Below are 16952 nucleotides of genomic sequence, written 5' to 3' on the forward strand. Positions count from 1 at the left end.
AGTGAAGAGAAACATATAGGCACAGCATATATAGTCAGAGAAAACTGCCAGATGATTACAGGTAATCTTTCTAACTGCGCTTTAGCACACCTCGGCAGAGAGATAATCACAGCAATCAAAGGTGTGAATGGTGTCCAAACAGGTCAGTCAGGAAAACATTACATCAAAGAACAATGAGGTGGGGTCACTAGGGGTCAAATGTTGCAGATGCTGGGGTGTGTATGAAAAACAGAAAAAAAACAAAAAACTTTGCTGGAAATCACAGCAGGTCCGGCCGCATCTGTGCAGAGAGAACAAGCCAACGATGACTCGAGTCTGGATGACTCTACATCAGGTGGGGTTACATGCAGCGTGACATGAACTCAAGATCCCAGTTGAGGCCATCCTCATGAGTGCGGAACTTGGCTATAAGTTTCTGCTCGACAATTTTGCGTTGTCGTGTGTCTCGAAGGCTGCCTTGGAGAATGCTTACCCGAAGATCGGAGGCTGAATGTCCTTGACTGCTGAAGTGTTCCACGACTGGGAGGGAACACTCCTGCCTGGCGATTGTTGTGCGGTGTCCGTTCCTCCATTGTCGCAGTGTCTGCATGGTCTCGCCGATGTACCATGCTCCGGGGCATCCTTTCCTGCAATGTATGAGGTAGACAACGTTGGCCGAGTCACATGAGTATGTACCATGTACCTGGTGGGTGGTGTCCCCACGTGTGATGATGGTATCTGTGTTGATGATCTGGCATATCTTGCAGAGGTTGCCGTGGCAGGTTTGTGTGGTGGCATGGACGCTGTTCTCCTGAAAGCTGGGTAATTTGCTGCGAACGAGGGTCTGTTTGAGATTAGGTGGCTGTTTGAAGGCGATTAGTGGAGGCATGGGGATGGCCTTAGCGAGGTGTTCATCATCGTCGATGACATGTTGAAGGCTGCGGAGAACATGGCGTAGTTTCTCCGCTCTGGGAAAGTGCTGGACGACGAAGGGTACTCTGTTGGTTGTGTCCCGTGTTTGTCTTCTGAGGAGGTCTATGCGATTTTGCGCTGTGGCCCATCGGAACTGTCGATCGACGAGTCGAGCTTCATATCCCGTTCTTACGAGGGCGTCTTTCAGCATCTGTAGGTGTCCATCGCGTTCCACCTCATCTGAGCAGATCCTGTGTATTCGCAGGGCTTGTCCATAGGGGATGGCTTCTTTAACGTGGTTAGGGTGGAAGCTGGAGAAGTGGAGCATCATGTGGTTGTCCATGGGCTTGCGGTAGAGTGAAGTGCTGAGGTGTCCGTCTTTGATGGAGATTCGTGTGTCCAAGAATGAAAACGATTCTGAGGAGTAGACCATGGTGAGTTTGATGGTGGGATGGAACTTGTTGATGTCATTGTGTAGTCTTTTCAGTGATTCTTCGCCGTGGGTCCATAGGAAGAAAATGTCGTCGATGTATCTGGTGTATAGCGTTGGTTGGAGGTCCTGTGCAGCGAAGAAGTCTTGCTCGAACTTGTGCATGAAGATGTTGGCGTATTGGGGTGCGAATTTTGTCCCCATGGATGTTCCATGTGTTTGGGTAAAGAACTGGTTGTCGAAGGTGAAGACATTGTGGTCAAGGATGAAGCGGATGAGTTGTAGGATGGTGTCTGGAGATTGGCTGTTGTTGGTGTTGAGTACTGAGGCTGTCGCAGCGATGCCACCATCGTGGGGGATACTGGTATAGAGTGCTGAGACGTCCATCATGGCGAGGAGTGTTCCTGGTTCAACTGGTCCGTGGGTGCTGAGTTTCTGTAAGAAGTCTGTAGTGCCGCGACAGAAGCTGGGGGTTCCCTGTACGATGGGTTTCAGGATGCCCTCGATGTATCCAGAGAGGTTCTCACACAGGGTTCCGTTGCCTGATATGATAGGACATCCGGGTGTGTTGGCTTTGTGTATCTTTCGGAGGCAGTAGAAGTCTCCTACGCGGGGAGCACATGGGCTGAGAGTGCGTAGGATGCTCTGAAGGTCTGGATCGATGGTCTTGATCAGTCTGTTGAGTTGGCAGGTGTGTTCTTTGGTCGGATCTGCGGGTAACTGTCTGCAGTGTTCCTGGTTGTCCAGTTGTTGGTATGCTTCTTTGCAATAGTCCATTCTGTTTTGTATGACGATGGCTCCTCCTTTGTCTCCTGGTTTGATGACGATGTTGCGGTTGGTCTTGAGAGTGTGGATGGCGTTGCGTTGTGCTCGGGTGACATTCTGGACTGTCTTGTGTGTGCGGCTGATGAATCTGGAGTTGATGCATCTCCTGACAGCTTGAGCATACATGTCAAGCTTAGGGCAGCAGCCCTCCGGAGGGGTCCTATTTGACTCTTTCTTCTTCGGTTGCTGCACCGCAGATCCCTCTGTCTGCTGTTCCAGATCATTGATTGTCTCATTGGGTTCGCTGCTGACATCTTGGGATTTGTGGAAGAATTCCTGGATCCTCATTCTTCTGACGAATTCCTCTGTGTCTGCCGCGAGGCCGATGGGGTCCATTTTGGTGGTGGGGCAGAAATTGACCCCTCGGCTGAGAACTTCGATTTCGTCTGGATGAAGGGTGTGGTTGGACAAGTTGATGATGGACTTCCCTGTGGTTCCAACCGTGGCACCGGGGGATGCTTGGTTGTTGCTGGTGGTGATGCCGAGTTTCTCAAGCTTCTGTTCTTGGTGTGCATGTAGGCAGTGTAGTTCCATTGCCTCGTCTGCTTGGCGGTGTCTCATAGTTGGTCTGCTGTGTCCTGAGCACAAGCTGAGAACATGGACTCTATCTTGGTTTCGAGGTTGCGGCGTCTGCTGTAGAGCTGGTGTACGAGATGATTGAAGAGTTTGCGAGATGCATCTCCTGACAGCTTGAGCATACAAGCTGTATAAACAGAGACAGGACCTAGTGTAATATAAACAGAGGCATGACCTAGTGCAGTAAAAACAAAGACAGGGTCTCAAGTAATATAAACAAAGACAGGGTCTAATGTAGTAATAACAGTGGCAGGGTCTAGTGTGATATAAACGGAGACATGATCTAGTGCAGTAATAACAGAGGCAGGGTCTAGTGTAATATGAACAGAGACATTGTCTATTACATTAATAACTGAAACATGGTCTAGTGTAATATAAAAAGACATGGTCTCGTGTAGTAATAACAGAGACAATGTCTGGTGTAATATAAACAGAGACAGGGTCTAGTGCAGCGATAACAGAGACAGAGTCAAGTGTAATATAAACAGAGACATGGTCTAGTGCAGTAATAACAGAGACAGGGTCTAGTGTAATATAAACAGAGACATGGTCTAGTGTAATATAAACAGAGACATGATCTAGTGCAGTAATGACGGAGACAGTGTCTAGTGTAATATAAACAGAGACATGGTCTAGTATAGTAATAACAGAGGCAAGGTCTAGTGTAATATAAACAGAGACATGGTCTAGCACAGTAATAACTGAGACATGGTCTAGTGTAAAATAAACAAGGCATGGTCATAGAAACATAGAAACATAGAAGATAGGAGCAGGAGTAGGCCATTCGGCCCCTCGAGCCTGCTCCGCCATTCAATGCGATCATGGCTGACCATCCAAATTCAGTACCCGGTCCCTGCTTTCTCCCCATACCCCTTGATCCCTATAGCCTTAAGAAATATATCCAACTCCTTCTTGAATATATTTATAGTATTGGCCTCTACTGCCTTCTGTGGTAGAGAATTTCACAGGTTCACCACTCTCTGGGTGAAGTAACTCCTCCTCATTTCTGTCCTAAATGGCCTACCCCTTACCCTTAGACTGTGACCCCTGGTTCTGGACTCCCCGACCATCGGGAACATCCTTCCTGCATCTAGTCTGTCCAGTCCTGTCAGAATTTTATAAGTTTCAATGAGATCCCCTCTCATTCCTCTAAACTCCAGCAAGTATAAGCACAATCGAGCCAATCTCTCCTTATACATCATTCCTGCCATCTCAGGTATCAGCCTGGTGAATCTTCACTGAACTCCTTCCATGGCAAGAACATCCTTCCTCAGATAAGGCGACCAAAACTGCACACAATACTCAAGATGTGATCTCACCAAGGCCCTGTATAACTGCAGCAAGACATCCTTGTTCCTGTACTGAAACCCTCTCGCTACGAAGGCCAACATGCCATTTGCCTTCTTAACCGCCTGCTGTACCTGCATGCTTACCTTCAGCGATTGGTGAACAAGGACACCCAGGTCCCGTTGCACTTCCCCTTCTCCCAATCTATTGCCATTCAGATAATAATCTACCTTCCTCTTTCTGCCACCAAAGTGGATAGCCTCGCATTTATCCACGTTATATTGCATCTGCCATGCTTTTGCCTAATCACCCAACCTGTCCAAATCATCCTGGAGTTTCTCGGTATCCTCCTCACAGCACACACGCCCACCCAGCTTTGTGTCGTCTGCAAATTTGGAGATATTTCATCTAGTTCCCTTGTCTAGATCATTAATATATATTGTGAACAGCTGGGGTCCAAGGACCGATCCCTGCGGTACACCACTAGTCATTGCCTGCCACTTGGAAAATGACCCGTTTATTCCAACTCTTTGCTTTCTGTCTGCCAACCAGTTCTCTATCCAAGTCAATACCTTGCCACCAATCCCATGTGCCTTAACTTTACACGCTAATCTCTTATGCGGGACCTTATCGAAAGCCTTCTGAAAGTCCAAATATACCACATCCACTGGTTCTCCCTTATCTATTTTACCAGTTACATCCTCAAAAATTCCAGTAGATTAGTCAAACACGATTTACCTTTTGTAAATCCTTGTTGACTTTGTCCGATCCTGTCACTGTTTTCCAATTGCTCTGCTATTACATCTTTTATAATGGACTCTAGCATTTTCCCTACTACCGATGTCAGGCTTACCGGTCTGTAATTCCCCGTTTTCTCTCTACCACCTTTTTTGAATAGTGGGGTAACATTAGCTACCCTCCAATCCATGGGTACTGTTCCAGATTCCATCGAATGCTGGAAGATGATCAGCAAAGCATCAACTATTTCTAGGGCCACTTCCTTAAGTGCCCTTGGATGTAGTTTATCAGGCCCTGGGGATTTATCGGCCTTCAACACCATCAATTTCCCAACACCATTTCCCTACAAATACTGATTTATTTCAGTTCCTGCCTTTCATCAGACCCTATGTTCCCCGATATCTCTGGGAGGTTATTTGTGTCCTCCTTTGTGAAGAGAGAACCAAAATATGTGTTTAATTGTTCTGCCAATTTCTTTGTTCCCCATTATAAATTCCCCTGATTCTGACTGCTAGGGACCTACGCTTGACTTCACCGATCTTTTTCTCTTCACATATCTATAGATGCTTTTACAGTCAGTTTTCATGTTCCCTGAAAGCTTACTCTCATATTCTATTTTCTCTTTCTTAATTTATCCCTTTGTCCTCCTTTCTTGCATCCTAAACTGGTCAAGTGCAGCAATAACAGAGACAGGGTCTAGTGTAATATAAACAGAGACATGGTCTAGTACAGTAATAACTGATACATGGTCTAGTGTAATATAAACAGATACACTGTCTAGTACAGTAATAACAGAGACAGGATCTAGTGTAATGCAAACAGAGGCACGACCTAGTGCAGTAATAACTGAGACATGGTCTAGTGTAATATAAACAGAGACATGGTCTGGTGTAATATAAACAGAGACATGGTCTAGTGCAGTAATAACAGAGACAGGGCCTAGTGCAATATAAACAGAGACAGGGTCTAGTGAAATATAAAGAGAGACATGGTCAAGAGCAGTATTACCTGAGACAGGGCCTAATTTAATATAAACAGAGACATGGTCTAGTGTAATAAAAACAGAGACAGGACCTTGTGTAAAATAAACAGAGACAGGGTCTATTGTAATATGAACAGCGACAGAGACTAGTGTAATATAAACAGAGACAGGACCTAATATTATATAAACAGAGACATGGTCTAATGTAATATAAACAGAGACTTGGTCTAGTGTAATATAAACAGGGACAGTGTCTCGTGTATTATAAACAGAGAGAGGGCCGAGTGTAATATAAACTGAGACAGGGCCTAATATAATATAAACAAGACATGGTCTAGTGCAGTAATAATAGAGACAGGGTCCAGTGTAATATTAACAGAGACATGATCTAGTGCAGTAATAACTGAGACATGGTCTAGTGTAATATAAACAGAGACAGGGTCTAGTGTAGTAATACCAGAGACAGGGCCAAGTGAAATATAAACAGAGACAGGGTCTAGTGTGATATAAAGAGAGACATTGTCTAGAGCAGTGTTACCTGAGACAGGGCCTAGTTTAATATAAACAGCGACATGATCTAGTGTAATATAAACAGAGACAGGGTCTAGTGTAATATAAACAGAGACATGATCTAGTACAGTAATAACAGAGAAAGGGCCTAGTGTAATTCAAACAGGAATAGGGTCTAGTGCAGTAATAACTGAGACAGGGTCTAGTGTAATATAAACAGAGACATGGTCTAGTGTAATAATAACAGAGACATGGTCAAGTGAAATATAAACAGATACAGGGCCTAGAGTAAGACAAACAGAGACAGGGTCAAGTGCAGTAAAAATTGAGACAGAGTCTAGTGTAACATGAAGAGAGACAGGGTCTCGAGCAGTATTACCTGAGACAGGTCCTAGTTAATATAAACTGAGACATGGTCTAGAGTCACAGAGTCATAGAATTATACAGCTCAGAAAGAGGCCCTTTGGCCCATCGCATCTGCGCCGGCCATGAAGCCCTGTCTAATCTAATCTCATTTTCCAGCATTTGGTCCATAGCCTTGTATGCTATGGCATTTCAAGTGCTCATCCAAATGCTTCTTGAATGTTGTGAGGGTTCCTGCCTCTACTGCCGTTTCAGGCAGTGAGTTCCAGATTCCAACCAACCTCTGGGTGAAAAAGTTTTTCCTCAAATCCCCTCTAAACCTCCTGCCCCTTACCTTGAATTTATGCCCCCTTGTTATTGACCCCTCTACCAAGGCGAAAAGTTCCTTTCTATCTACCCTATCTATGCCCCTCATAATTTTGTACACCTCAATCAGGTCCCCCTTCAGCCTTCTCTGCTCCAAGGAAAACAACCCATCTATATCGTCCTGTAGCCTGAGGCTTCCCTCCTCGCTATTTACCACCCCACCAATTTTCATGTCATTGGCGAACTTACTGATCATACCTTTTACATTCACATCCAAACCATTAATGTAGACCACAAACAGCAAGGGACCCAGTACCGATCCCTGCAGTACCCCACTGGACACAGGCTTCCAGTCACAAAACCAACCTTCCACCATCACCCTCTGCCTTCTGCCACTAAGCCAGTTTTGGATCCAATGTGCCAAGGCACCCTGGATCCCATGGGCTCTTACCTTCCTGACCAGTCTCGTATGTGGGACTTTATCAAAAGCCTTACTGAAATCCATGCAAACCAAATCCACTGCACTATCCTCATCCACACACCTAGTCACCCCCTCGAAAAATTCAATCAAATTGGTCAGACATGATCTTCCCTTGACAAAACCATGCTGGCTATCCCTAATTAATCCTTGCCTCTCCAAGTGGAGACTAATTCTGTCCCTCAGAATTTTTTCCAATAATTTCCCTACCACTGATGTTAGGCTCAGTGGCCTGTAATTCCCTGGTTTACCCTACTACTCTTCTTGAATAATGGTACTACGTTAGCTGTTCTCCAGTCCTCTGGCACATCCCCTGTGGCCGGAGAGGTTCTGAAAATTTGTGTCAGAGCCCCTGCAATCTCCTCCTTTGCCTCACATAGTAGCCTGGGATACATCTCGTCCGGGCCTGGGGATTTATCCACTTTAAAGCCTGCTAAAACCGCTAGTACCTCCTCCCTCTCGATGCTAATATGTTCAAGTATATCACAGTCCCCCTGCCCAATTTCTATGTCCACACCGTCCTTCTCCATAGTGAACACAGATGCAAAAAATTCATTTAAAACCCCACCTACATCCTCTGGCTCCACACACAGTTTGCCACTTTGGTCCCGAATGGGCCCTACTCTTTCCCTAGTTATCCTCTTGCCCTTAATATACTTATAAAACACCTTAGGATTTTCCTTTATATTGCTCGCCAGTGTTATTTCATGGTCCCTACTCACTCTCCTAATTTCTTTTTTAATATCCCCCTGCACTTTTTATACTCCTCTAGAGCTTCCTCTGTCTTTAGCCCTTTGTATCTGCCAAAAGCCCCTCTTTTTTCCCAATCCATTCTCGAATATCCCTTGACATCCAAGGTTCCCTGGGCCCACCCTTGACCTTTACGGGAACATGTTGCCATTGTACTCTCTCAATTTCCTTTCTGAAAGACTCCCATTGCTCCGATGTGGATTTTCCTTCAAGTAGCTGATCCCAGTCCACATTGGTCAGATCCTGCCTTATCATATTAAAATCGGCCTTCCCCCAATTTAGAACCTTTATTTCTGGTCCATCCTTGTCCTTTTCTATGACTACCTTAAATCTCACCGAATTATGGTCACTGTCACCAAAGTGCTCACCTACTAACACATCTACCACTTGCCCGGCCACATTCCCTAGAATTAGGTCCAGTACCACCCCCTCTCTTGTAGGACTTTCTACATGCTATCTCAAAAAGCTCTCCTGGATGCACTTTAAGAATTCTGCACCCTCTAAGCCTTTTGCACTCTGACTATCCTAGTTAATATTGGTGAAGTTGAAATCCCCCACTATTATTACCCTATTATTTGCACACTTCTCTGAGATTTGCCTACATATCTGTTCCTCTATCTCCCCCTGACTGTTTGGGGGCCTATAGTACACTCCCAGCAAAGTGCTTGCCCCCTTTTTGTTTTTAAGTTCTACCCATATGGCCTCATTAGAGGAACCTGTTAATATATCATCCCTCCTTACAGCAGTAATTGACTCCTTAATTAATATCGCGACACTCCCCCCTCTTTTAGCCCCCCCCACCTCTGTTGCACCTGAAGATTCTATACCCCGGAATATTGAGCTGCCAGTCTTGCCCCTCCCTCAACCATGTCACCGTGATAGCAACAATATCATACTTCCCATGTGTTCATCAACAACTTCAGTTCATCCACCTTATTCGCAAGACTCCTTGCATTAAAATAAATGCCATTCAGCCTTGCCCTACTCCCTTTTGCCGCTACATATTTGCTCTGCCTTCCAGTGTGGCTTGTTTTTTCCTCTATATTTTGCTGTACATCACCCCCTATTATAGCACCACTCTGTATCCCATCCCCCTGCCAAGTTAGTTTAAACACCCCCGAACAATGCTGGCAAACCTCCCCACAAGGATATTTGTCCCGTTCTGGTTCAGGTGCAACCCGTCCGACTTGTACAAGTCCCACCTTCCCCAGAAGCAGACCCAATGACCCAGGAAACTAAGGCCCTCCCTCCTGCACCAACTCTTTAGCCACTCATTCATCTGCTCTATCCTCCTATTCCTATACTCACTAGCACGTGGCACTGGGAGAAATCCAGAGATTACAACCTTTGAGGTCCTGCTCTTTAATCTGCTACCCAGCTCCCTTAATTCTTGCTGCAGGACCTCATCCCTCTTCCTACCCATGCAGTTGGTCCCAATATCTAGTGTAATATAAACAGTGACAGGACCAAGTGTAAAGTAAACAGAGGCAGCGTCTAGATTAATATGAACAGCGACAGAGTCTAGTGTAATATAAACAGAGACAGTGTCTAGTGTAATATAAACAGAGACATGGTCTAGTGTAATTTAAACAGGGACAGTGTCTAGTGTAATATAAACAGAGACATGGTCTAATGTAATATAAATAGAGACAAGGTCTAGTGTAATTTAAACAGGGACAGTGTCTAGTGTAATATAAACAGGGACAGTGTCTAGTGTAATATAAACAGAGACATGGTCTAGTGTAATATAAACAGAGACATGGTCTAGTGTAATATAAACAGAGACAGGGTCTAGTGTAATTTAAACAGGGACAGTGTCTAGTGTAATATAAACAGGGACAGTGTCTAGTGTAATATAAACAGAGACATGGTCTAGTGTAATATAAACAGAGACATGGTCTAGTGTAATATAAACAGAGACATGGTCTAGTGTAATATAAACAGAGACAGGACCTAATGTAATATAAACAGAGACATGGTCTAGTGTAATATAAACAGAGACAGGACCTAATGTAATATAAACAGAGACATGGTCTAGTGTAATATAAACAGAGACAAGGTCTAGTGTAATATAAACAGAGACAGGGTCTAATGTAATATAAATAGAGACAGGGTCTAGTGTAATATAAACAGATACAGGGACTAGTGTAATATTAACAGAGACATGATCTAGTGCTGTAATAACAGGGACAGGGTCTAGTTTCATATAAACAGAGGCATGGTCCAGTGCAGTAATAATAGAGACATGGTCTAGTGTAATATAAACAGAGACATGACCTATTGCAGTAATAAGAGAGACAGGGTCTAGTGTAATATAAACAGAGACATGATCTAGTGCATTAATAACAGAGACAGGGTCTAGTATAATATAAACAAGATATAGTCTAGTGCAGTAATAACAGAGACAGGGTCTAGTGTAATGTAAACGGAGACATGGTCTAGTGTAATATAAACAGAGACATGATCTAGTGCAGTAATAACAGAGACAGCGTCTAGTGTAATATAAACAGAGACATGGTCTAGTGTAGTAATAACAGAGGCAGGGTTTAATGTAATATAAATAGAGACATGATCTAGCACAGTAATAACTGAGACATTGTCTAGTGTAATATAAACAAGACATGGTCTAGTGCAGTAATAACAGAGACAAAGTCTAGTGTAATATAAACAGAGACATAGTCTAGTACAGTAATAACGGATACATTGTCTAGTGTAATATAAACAGGTACATGGTCTAGTACAGTAATAACTGAGACATGGTCTAGTGTAATATAAAGAGAGACATGGTCTAGTGCAATAATAACAGAGACAGGGCCCAGTGTAATATAAACCGAGAAAGGGTCTAGTGCAATAATAACAGAGACAGAGTCTAGTGTAATATAAACAGAGACAGGGTCTAGTGCAGTAATAGCTGAGACAGGGCCGAGTGTAATATAAACAGAGACAGGGCCTAGTGTAATATAAACAGAGACACGGGGGCAGAAATTCGGTATCGCCCATTTTCAGGCGCGAATATTGGCCGGGCACAAAGTTTAGCGCCCGGCGCAAATTATCGCCGCCGACTGCAAAATTCGCCTGTCTCGCCCCTGGAGGTGATTGGAGCACTACATTAGGCGCTACACAATTCCCTTAAGGCGGTAAGCCCGAGGAGCGAGGCGCTACCTCAGAGGGCGGGCGCAGCGCAGTTGCTGTCAGTTAGCGATTGAACACAGACACACTGGCGCCGGTCAGCTCTTAAAGGGGAGGATCTTTCTTACTCTGCAGCCACACCCTGCTCACTGGAGCCTTGAATCTCGGCTTGGACAGACCTGTGGTGAAATCTTCCAGCCAAGGACCATGGAGAGGGCCAGGGAGCGAGCACAGTGCTTCAGCGAGCATGACTTGGAGGCTCTGGTTGGCGCGGTGAGGCAGATGATCCATTCTGTACCCAGAGTGTGGCAGGAGGCCTTTGCCAAGCGAATACAGAAAAGCATGGAGGGAGGTGGCTCACAGAGTGACCTCAAGCAGCATGGTGCCTAGGACCCCTGTGCAATGCAGGAAAACGTTCAATGACCTCACTCGGGTCGTCAGGGTGAGTGCCTTTTTTCAGAACCTCTTCATCCCTCCATCTCCACCTCACTTTATGGCCAGAGGGTCTTGAAAGCCTCAATGTCCAGCACTCATCCAACACCTATGGTCTTTTAATGAAACACACATGCACATTCCACACTTTGCATACAGTAAGGGATGTTCAACCATGGGAGGCATTTCAGGCAAGATCATGGCTGCATACAGTAAGGGCTATTCAAACATGGGAGGCATTTCAGGCAAGATCATGGCTGCATACAGTAAGGGCTATTCAAACATGGGAGGCATTTCAGGCAAGATCATGGCTGCATATTTGCCCAGACGCCATCCTTTTTCTTTCAAGCCAAGCTGGCTCATAATAGGAGACAGCAGCAATGGACCGGTGGAGGGCGGCCTCACCTTCAAGCCCTCAGTGATCTTGAGCAGCATGTCCACAGGATTGTAGCAAGCCACATGCTTGGTCACGTCGCCACTGGAGATGCCGACCCCGTTCTGGCCAGCAATGGTAAGGTCATCACCTTTTTGTCTTCTCTCCTTCCACTTGTTCCTCACAACAGCAGCCTTTGACACTTTCAATCCAAATCAGTACATCGCTCAATTCATGTCTCCCTTGCTGCCACCCTGTCCTCATGCTAAAGCCACTCTTGTACCTCCCTGCTTTCAGATGGTGATTCACCAGGTGAGGAGACGTGCACTCAAGCTGCCATTGGGAGTGAAGCTGAAGGCGAGGAGGGAGAGGAAGCCGGACCATCAGTGCAACCCTCTGCCGAGGCAGCCCATGCCCATACTGGGGACACGCCTTCCCTGGTCTGATGAGGGTGAAGCTCCAGGCATCAGCGGGCTGCAGCAACGCGAGGGGGTTAGGGAAGTTCGGGGGCCTTCTCCCCCGATGGAGAGTATGGCCTCGAGTCCTTCTGCACTGAACGCAGACGAGGAGCGGGTCCTCGCTGAAATGAGTGCCCAGGCGGAGCAAAGGCACACTGAGCTCATGGCTGCTGTGTCAAGGATGCCCGAATCCATTAAATCACTGGCAAGGAGTGTGGAGCACTTTGCTGTAGCACAGGCGGCTGCCACGCAAATGCTAAGTGCTGCAATGCAGTCAGTGGCTGGTCTCAAGCAGACACAGATAGAGGCCACACGAGCACTAACTGCTGCCACCCTCGCTGGATCAGGCAGATTTCCCTGGGGCTCTCACTGTGCCGCAGCAGGCCAGCAATCTGTGCTCCAGCAAATTGCTCCGGATGCTGAAGTGCTGCCGCGTGGGAGTGCCAGTGTGTCGGTCGAGCAGGGAGTTGCTGTCCTCTCTCAAGATGACAGCATTCCTGCTGCCAACACTGTCACTTCTCCGCTGCAGTTGCCACCACCTCTAGGACAGACTGCTGCCGCCCATGCAGAGTTGGAGCAGTCAGCAGCCGGGCCTTCCAGGCCCAGAGCCATCCCTCAAGGGCATCTGCAGTCTCAGTTTCTGACACTCAGCAGCCTTCCCCCAGCCTTGCTGCAGCCACTGGGGTCCCATTATGGAGGAGCTGCAGGGTGGGAAAGGGGCAATTTCGCAAGGGAGGCAGATCACCCTCGAAGGGCAAAAAGTAGGAGGTGTGGCAAAATGTATTTCATTGTTATTGTTTTGGACATTGTCTCCATGTTGTGAGAGCCAGTTATGTGAATGACTTTTTTTTGGTGTTTCTTTCTATTACTTTGTCATGCGGAATAGAGACACAGTTTGGGAAATAAAGAAGTGTTTGTATTCAAAATGTGCATGTTTGGTCTTTGCACTCATTGTTGCCTTGACCGGCTTACGGGTTGTGGGATCGTTTCATTCAGGTTGTTGGAATGGCAGAAGCCATTCCCTCAGAGGGAGCCTAGAAGTGACTTGCTATGAGCTTTTGATGGACGGCCCTTCCACTTTGTGCCTCCCTCCCATCTTGGTGCTCCTACTCCTCCTCCTCCTCCTCCTCCTCTGCTGGTACTCCAATGTCTGGTGGCATTGGCTGGGTCATGAGGATTGCCAGGTTACACAGCATGCAGCACATAACAACAAAGTGGGAGACTGCAGGGCTCCTACAGAATGGTCCAGACAGCGGAACCGTTGCTTGAGCATGCCGATTGTGTGCTCAACGATGTTCCTGGTTGCTTGATGGCTCTTGTTGTATCGTAGCTCAGCAGGGGTGCTGGGTGAACGGAGCGGGGTCATTGGCCAGCTGCACAGAGGATAGCCCTTGTCCCCGAGAAGCCAACCTCCTGGGTGATGCGGTGCCTCGAGAAGGTCTGCCACAGAAGTCTGGTGCAGGATGAAGGCATCGTGGCTGCTGCCTGGAAAGTGGGAATTGACAGCGAGTATCAGCTGTCTGTGGTCACAGACCAACTGGACGTTTAATCGGCTGCGGAAATCCTCAGCATTCTCTTGCGGCGCCCGCAAAGCCACATGCGTGCATTCAATGGTGCTCTGCACCATGGGGAAGCCCGCTATCATCGCAAAGCCCATTGCGCATTCTTGCTGCTTGTCCGGGGTCATGGGGAAAGAGATTTACTCTCATCTCCTTTTAAAGAGGGCATTGTGACCTGACAGCAATGCACCGCGAACTGGGAGATATTGGCAATGTCCCCAGTAGCTGATTGAAATGAGCCGGTGGCAAAAATGTTGAGAGCCACTGTTATCTTCACTGCCACCGACAGAAACGTTCTGCTCCTCAGTTGATGCTGCAGATCTGGCTGAGGCAGGTGGCAGAGCTCAGTGACCACCACCTTGCTGAATCGCAGCCTTCGCAAAGACTGCTCCTCAGATATGTTAATGTATGAGAACTGTTGGCAGAAAACCCTGGAAGGGTAAGGTCTCCTGTGCCGACGCCCGTTGGCTCTCCTCTGTCTGGCCATGATTGCCACTCTCTCTCTGCGTCTCTGTGCCCTCTGAACGTGATGGAGAAGGATGACGTTCCCATCCATTGCAGCCCCTATAGTATCTGGGCAATCAAAGTTATGACGGTCAAAAAGCAAAGTACCTGCAAAGTTATGGTCAGAAGCCAAAACTACCTCAGAAAGCGTTGACTCAATGCAGAAGTCTCTCTTTCTCTCTTTGTCTCTCTCCCAATCTCTCTCGCTCTCTCAGAATGAGTGGTGCAAAAATGGCTACCACACAAAAGCCAGGAAGAGGCCCCCTTTAAATAGCACCCTCCCCAGCCCCACAGTGACTGGGAAGCATTCCAGTCAACCTGTCGTTGGTCGCGCCAGGCAGAAAGGAGGGGGGGCGCCACTGAATTTCTGAACTGGGGCGCCCCAAGGGCGTTGCACTCTCGAATGACGTCAAGATCTGCATGCGCAGGAGATCAGCAATGTTGTTTAGTGCTGCCGCAAAATGTCCGCTCAGTTTCGCAAGAGGTGCAGATATCGCCGTGCCCAGGTGCTAGTTTGTTTGCGCCCCACTTAGCGCCCTCTTAAGGCACTAATGGGTGGCACTACCAACTGAATTTTTCCCTTGAAGTTGTTTGATGAAAATATTCAATTATTATTTGACAGAGTTTAATTCCGCACCTCAACAATATCTCTATGTTTTTCAGGTTCTGAATCCACATCTAAAGTTTCATGCTTCACCTAGAGTTCCTTCCTTCTGAGGTCGGAGCTGCGCATCAGATGCCCATTAATGTTCCTCGACATGTCTGTCTTCCTCTCTCTGGTACAGATTTCAGTAAACCCAAGCTGGCCGCAAAATCACAGCAGGTGGGATATGGTTTGACATCCCTGATGGGGGTGGGGTGTCCGATCCTGGGGTTGGTTCCAATCCCCGAATATGGGAGGGCCTGTCCTAGCCTGGGAGGAATGACCCCGGAACCGGGGGGAGGTACGATCGCTGACCCCGGGTGGTGTCTGTTTTGGGGGGAGGAATTTCCTGCACCGGAGTGGTGGTCAATTGCGGGCGTTGTAGGGAGGATCTGATCCCCGAAACCGGCGGGGAGATGTCCGATCCCAAAATGTATTTGATCCCCGTGTGTGGTGTCCGATCGCGGACGGGTTTCCGATCAAGGGCGGGGGTGATTCTATCCCCGACACGATGGATTCCGATCTCCGACTCTTGGATCTTTCTATGGGAGTGGGCTCTGAGGGGTCGGGAGATTGGGAGGCCGGGGGAAGCACACATGAAGCTCCTGGCCCACTAGTAGTGTTGAAAAGGCATTGAAACTCTCCCCGATGCTTTCATCACCTGTCTTCGGCTGCCAGGATTCCCAAGGACTGGAAAACCAGGCTGGCCACAGTTAATCCTGTAAAACATGTTAAATCAGGGGCTGCCAGCCACATTAAATAATTAAATTGCCAACCCGCCTCATGGGAGCCCCCTCCCCCCTCCCCCGCCTCGTCCTGTCTCCGTTGCACTCGGAAGTGGGCAGGTTTGAGACAAGTTGGGTTTATGATGAGATTTTTAAATCTTTCATCTCTGACCCGACCCTAACACAACAGATTTGGGGAGCTAAAATCCAGCCCTTACTGTCTGGGCTCTGACATGGAGAATGTGTGATCAGTAATTTCCAGTCTCTTTTCCCTTTTGTGTTTTACAGTGAATTTGCTGGCAATTGTGATCCTGTCCCGGGGAAAGTGCGGGGCTCTCCACCGGCACCACTCGCTATCTGGTGGGCATGGCAACGGCGGATCTCCTGGTCATTGTCACTCAGGTCATACTGAGGAAGATCAAATGTTATTATTTCCCAGGATCAATCCTCGACATCACCCCTGTGTGTAGTGTAACCCTTGTCCTGTCTGTAGCAGCCGCAGACTGTTCTGTCTGATTCACCGTCACTTTCACCTTTGATGGATTTGTGGCCATTTGCTGCAAAAAGCTGAAAACTAAACATTGCACCGGGAAAACTGCGGCTGTGGTTCTGGCAACAACCGGCATTCTGCTCTGTTTAAAAAATGTTCCCATCTATTTTACACGCGAACCTAGAATGATAATCGACAATGTATCATGGTTCTGTAGAACATTCCCAAGCTACGACACTGAGCCAGGATGGTTGAACATAAGAACATAAGAACATAAGAAATAGGAGCAGGAGTAGGCCAATTGGCCCCTCGAGCCTGCTCCGCCATTCAATAAGATCATGGCTGATCTGATCCTAACCGCCAATCCACTATCACAGAACCATCACCTGAATCTAACAGAATTAGACACACGAAATAGGAGCAGGATCAGGCTACACGGCCCCTGGGCCTGCTCCGCTACCCACAGGGCCATGACCGATCCAAACCTAGACTCATGTCCAAAT

At 47.2% G+C, this 16952-nt stretch overlaps 1 pseudogene; it reads right to left on the reverse strand.

Annotated features, from left to right (window-relative positions):
• Window positions 1-1374: 1374 nt before the first annotated feature.
• Window positions 1375-2098, reverse strand: LOC147092448 (uncharacterized; annotated as a pseudogene).
• Window positions 2099-16952: the final 14854 nt, after the last annotated feature.

The sequence above is a fragment of the Somniosus microcephalus genome, unplaced genomic scaffold (genome assembly GCF_052327205.1).
Source record: "Somniosus microcephalus isolate GS21.2 unplaced genomic scaffold, FLI_Smic_1.0 unresolved_chr2, whole genome shotgun sequence".
Taxonomy (NCBI): domain Eukaryota; kingdom Metazoa; phylum Chordata; class Chondrichthyes; order Squaliformes; family Somniosidae; genus Somniosus; species Somniosus microcephalus.